Source organism: Mastomys coucha, chromosome X (assembly GCF_008632895.1).
Source record: "Mastomys coucha isolate ucsf_1 chromosome X, UCSF_Mcou_1, whole genome shotgun sequence".
NCBI lineage: Eukaryota > Metazoa > Chordata > Mammalia > Rodentia > Muridae > Mastomys > Mastomys coucha.
In genome coordinates, this window is record NC_045030.1 from 79178277 (window position 1) to 79183694 (window position 5418).

A 5418-nucleotide genomic window follows, 5' to 3' on the forward strand; every position below is an offset into this window, starting at 1 on the left:
GAGAGAGAGAGAGAGCATAAAAACTCAAAATTGGACCCCATAATATACAAGCAAACAACCAGTAAGGGGAAAAGAAGCCCAGACAAAGCATTATGAAGAAAAGAAAAAAAAAATCTCCAAAATCATCTTCAAGTTCTTTGTGTGTTGGTCATTTACTTTTAAGCATGAGACCTGCCCTTAAATGTGGTTTGTATACCCAGGTAAGTAGAAATCACCTTTCTGAGTCCAGGTCAGATATGGTCCAAGTGCTGAGGATTTGAACTTGAGTCCTCATCCTTCCAAAGCAAGTACTGCTATCTCCCTACTGAGCCATCTCCCTACTGAGCCATCTCCCTAGCCCCTCTCCTTCTCCTTCCATGCATCTCCATCTTTATGTCTTACAAGGGGGAGAGGCTGTTTCAGTTTCCCCTGCAAATTCATTATGGCCTTCTCCATCGTATAGAATAAATGAGTTTTGGAAGAAAATCTTACAGACATCATTTGTCACTGGGGGAAAAAAGATCGTATCCCCTGCAGGGAAGATATATCTTTCTAGGAGTGCAAATGAAATTTGAATGTCAGAATTATTCGCTGTTGACATTAAAACTTAATGTACAAGCTTAGAGATGAAATTACTCTCTTAGTATGTCTCATAGAGTTTTTTCTTCCTAAGCATGGTTAGCTTCTATTATAACAGATGGGAAAGTCGGTATCATATATAATAGATAAATGATAAAAAACAAACCCAGCTTGGTTTCAGAAGGTACTTAGGAAGTCTGCTCTTTGTCCTGCTTTGCTGCTCAGAGTTGAGGCACATCATCTCCATTTCTAATAAGAATGCACAACAATGTCTTGATGTCATTTCTTAAACTAAGGAAGAGTGGTTGACTCGGACCATCTCAGCCTTTTGTTTCTTTTTGTTCGGTGACTGTCAAAACCCTAATGTATGCCCACACTGTATACACAGTGGACTGCTCTAAGAGGAGGGAGATGTTAGTTTTGTCACCCAGGCCTCCTGCTACAGTGTTAGCGCTTAGAAGGCATTCTTATAAAGAAGTCCTCGAGAATGTTCAGATATCTACCAAGCTTGCTTTTCTGTTAATCACAAATGCCAAGGAGGACAAAGCACATAGCTTCTATCATCACAAGACTTCCCAATCTTATTTCAAAAGCACCAAGTAGTAAAGTGCTAGAGGTTGGCTCTTAAATGTCCTCTCAGAGCCTTCTATTTAGACAGCCCAGACTGGGTGCTATTGGGAAATAGCAAATTACTCCAGAGGTAAATAGAGGCAGGTGGGAGGAAGTTAGGTCATTGGTTACATGCCTTTGAAAGGGATTCTGCGGACCTGATCCCTTATACTTTTACCCACTGAACCATCTCCATAGTTTAAATACCGTTTTTAAAAGAATATTTTAAATGAAATTATTATAGAGTAGAAAAAGAAGCTAGATGGTGGTGCATGCTGCCAATCCAGCACTTAAGCTGCTGAGGCAGGATTGGGAGTTTAAGATCAGCCTGGGCTATGTGGTAAGGCACTATCAAAACAAGAGATGTAGCCAGGTGTAGTGATGCCTGCCTTTATTCCTAAAGGAATGCAGAGGTAGAATCTTTGTGAGTCTGAGGACTGCCTGCTCCACATAGAGAGATCTAGGCTAGCCAGGGCTACATACTGCGATCCTGTCTCAAAAACAAACAAAAAACAAACAACAAAAACCTTAAAATATAAAACCTAAATGAACAAAATTCCTAAAGGTGGATGTAAGGCCACGAAGTTTTACCATGAAAATGTGGTCATGGACCTTGTAAGATAAAGTCATTGCACAGAATTAATCATAAGAAACAAGACACTTACAGAACTGAGGATATAGCTCAGCTGGTAGAGTATTTGCTAAGCATGGACATAGCCATATCTTCTATTCCCTAGTACCTATAAAACTGGGCAAAGCAGCACACACCTGTAATCCTAGCACTCAGAAAGTGGAAGCAGAAAGATCAAAAATTAAAAGTCATCATGGCTTGTTTACAAACAATAAGTAAAATAACTGAATATCGTTTAGCTCCACGGAGGAGGTGGGGGGAATCTCTAAAAAACAGCAAGGAGCCAGGTGGTGGTGGTACACACCTTTAGTCCCAGCACTAGAAAGGCAGAGGCAGGCTGATCTCTGAGTTTGAGGCCGGCCTGGTCTACAGAGTAAGTACCAGGACAACCAAGGCTGTTAGACAGAGAAATCTTGTCTCGAACAAAACAAACAAAGAACATTAGGGAAGCAAGAATTACTACTTTTTTATCAGTCATGGAAATGGCAGGTTTCAGGCATACCACAGACAATAGGAGTCAGGGAGTGTGGGCTTAAACCTGCTTTTAACTCCAACCTTGATTCAATTGATAATTTAATTTTTTGCAGGAGCTGATCCTCACTGTAAATAATCAAAGGTTCAGAGTCCAGATGGGATTGGAAAGCTTTGGCCAGCTGTCTTTATTTCTTTGCCTGCACTATTTACCCTTAGATAGCAGAGAACAAAGAAAAGCATTCTTTTCTCTCCATGCATTCTTCCACAGTCTTAAGTTGGAAATGACACCTGATTGAATAGCAACTTAAAATAGGGTTTTGCAAACCTTCTGTATAAAGGGGCAGGAGCAATGCTAGAGAGATGGGTATAGCACTTGTTCCACAGCATGAATATCTGAGTTTAGAGCCTCAGAACCCACATAAAAGCTAAAGAGGGTGTCAGGAGCATCTACAACTCCAGATATCCTGTGTTAGAAAGAGATGGAAGAAATCTTCGAAACTCACATGCCAGCTAGCCTGACATACACGGTGGTGTACAATAAGAGATCTTGTCTCAAAAGATGGATAGGAAAAAAAAAGTCCTGACACCCAACTAGGCATCATAGCATACACCTTTAATCCCAGCAGATTAGGCAGAGATATGCAGATCTCTGGGTTCGAGGCCAGCCTAATCTATATAGTGAGTTCCAGGACAGGCATAGCTAAGTAGAGAGACCCTGTCTCTAAACAAAACAAAACAAAAAAACCAACTCCCCCCTACAAAAAAACAAAAACCTGACACTTGATCTTCACACATGTCCCATAGCATGCACACATTCAGACATATGAGCATTCTCACTCAAACAGCAGAGCAGAGTTATTGTATATTCATTCTCCTGTTTGTTGCACATGCAGCCTGTGTCTCAGCTACCTAAATCTGCCCTGGTAGCTTAAAGCCAACACAGGCAAATATGTTATACAAGTGAGCATGAGTAGATGTCAATAAAGTTTTATTTATAAAAACCAGACAGTAGGCTCCTGGCAGTCATGCTCCTCTGCTCTAAACTGAGGGTTGGGTATTGGTTTTTACAAGCTGAGGACCAACTCCATGGCTTTGCACTCTTGTGATCCACCACTGAGCCATATCTTTCTACTCTCACTCCCCCCATTTCAATTATCTGCAAATTGTCTGTATCTTACCACCAAATATCCTGTAGCAATGAACCATTGCTGAAGAAGGAATTAGAGGATGGAGTTGAGAACACAGTTTGTGTTATCCAGAGCAGGAGCAGAAACAGGAGGTCCTGTAACCACACTTGATTAGGTGTTACTGGGGTTAGAGGTAGGTAGGTTAACTTTGTATCCCCCCACCATGCCCAGTCCTCCATCAAAGCAAATAAAGAGAAAAGAATCCAACCAAATTAATTCTTTGCTTCAAGCAATTATACAGGCCAAGGTTGATAAATTATTTAAAGCAGAAATTAATTATTCAGTGAGAGTTCAGAAGCAGCATTTGTGTCCCTGCAGTCTCAGAAGGGCAGGCCAGATGCTGCCTCTGAACTAAGATGCACAGAAGCCAGTGTCTAGAGACTATGGGCTTGGGGGCATACACCAACCCTTAAGAATTTTGTGCTTCTGAAGAAAAAAATGGGGTCGAGAATGTAGCTCAAATGATAGGGTGCTTGTCTAACATGCATGAAGCCCTGGGGTCTGTCCTCAGCATCATATAAATCAGAAGTGATGGTGCATATCTGTAATCCCAGAACTCTGGACACATTAGTGAGACCAAGAAGTTCAAAACATCCTTGGCTACAAGGAGTGTGCAAGGCTCTCCTAGGGTACTTGATACACTATCTCAAACACACACACACATGAAGAAGAAGAAGAAGAAGAAGAAGAAGAAGAAGAAGAAGAAGAAGAAGAAGAAGAAGAAGAAGAAGAAGAAGAAGAAGAAGAAGAAGAAAGAAGAAGAAGAGAAAGAAGAAGAGGAGGAGGAGGAACACCACCACCACCCAGGGCATGTGTGATGGCTCAGAAGGTAAAGGCAGTTGCTACCAAGCCTAATGACCTAAGTCTGATCCCTGGGACACACAAGGCAGAAGAAGAGCACATGCCCCCCAAAGTTATTCCAAAGTAGTAAATTAAATAAATATAAAATAAAACAAAATTTAAAGAAAAGAGAAAGTAAGAGGAAATCTATCTTTTTTTTCTGAAGGCACTGACATTTGTGTGGACCAAAAGGGAGTGGTCAAACCTGCTCTGATGAAGTCCTGCTTGCCACCTTTGTGATCAGGCACGCTGTGAAAGCATGATGTCTAGACAAAGTGACCACTATGGTCAGTCACAGTCTGAACAGTGTCTGCCACACCCTTTCCTGACAGAAGCTCAAAACGTGCTTCATGAGCATTCTGCTAGGCAAATGGGTAGACCTGTTGAAAGTATCTCCTTCATGATTTCTCATAATCCAGAGTGTGTCCACTAAATTGTGTGCCATGCTTTTGGTTTGTTTGTTTATTTGTTTTCATTTTTGTTTTTTAGCCTCTGACTTGAAAATAATCATAGAGTTGTGGGAAATCATAAAATAACACAAAGAAGTTCTTTGTGCCCATCCCCACACTCCCCCAAGGAAAGGTATTTTTCACAAACAGAGGGCATGTTCCTAGCTGTAATTCAGATCCTTCTTCCAAATGCAATGTCTTTTTTCTTACCTACTCATGAAATGGGTTAGTCTTTGCATGTCTTTCTATGGCATCCTACAGTATTCACAGACTTGTAATACACACACCCCACACATACACAAACACAATGGTATATTCTATAACTAAAAGGACAGCACAATTCTGGTCCTTTGGGAACTGTCTTGCTCCACTCATCATGGTTTCTTGAATATTTATGCAAGCTGTCTCAGGTATCACTAGATAATGTGCATTTTTTATTGCTAACTCATACTCTACACTGTACAAATAGATACCACCATTGGCCCCTGAAAGATATCAGAGCTAACAGTATTAGCTGGTAAGCATCACGGACATCTGTAGGAGCACTTACAGGGGAGAAACAATATGATTCGCTCATGATAAGGATGCATAGAATCTCAGCACTTAGTAAGTTGAGTCAAAAGGAGTGCTGAGAGTTCAAGGCCAGCCTAGGTTGTGTAATGAGTTTCAT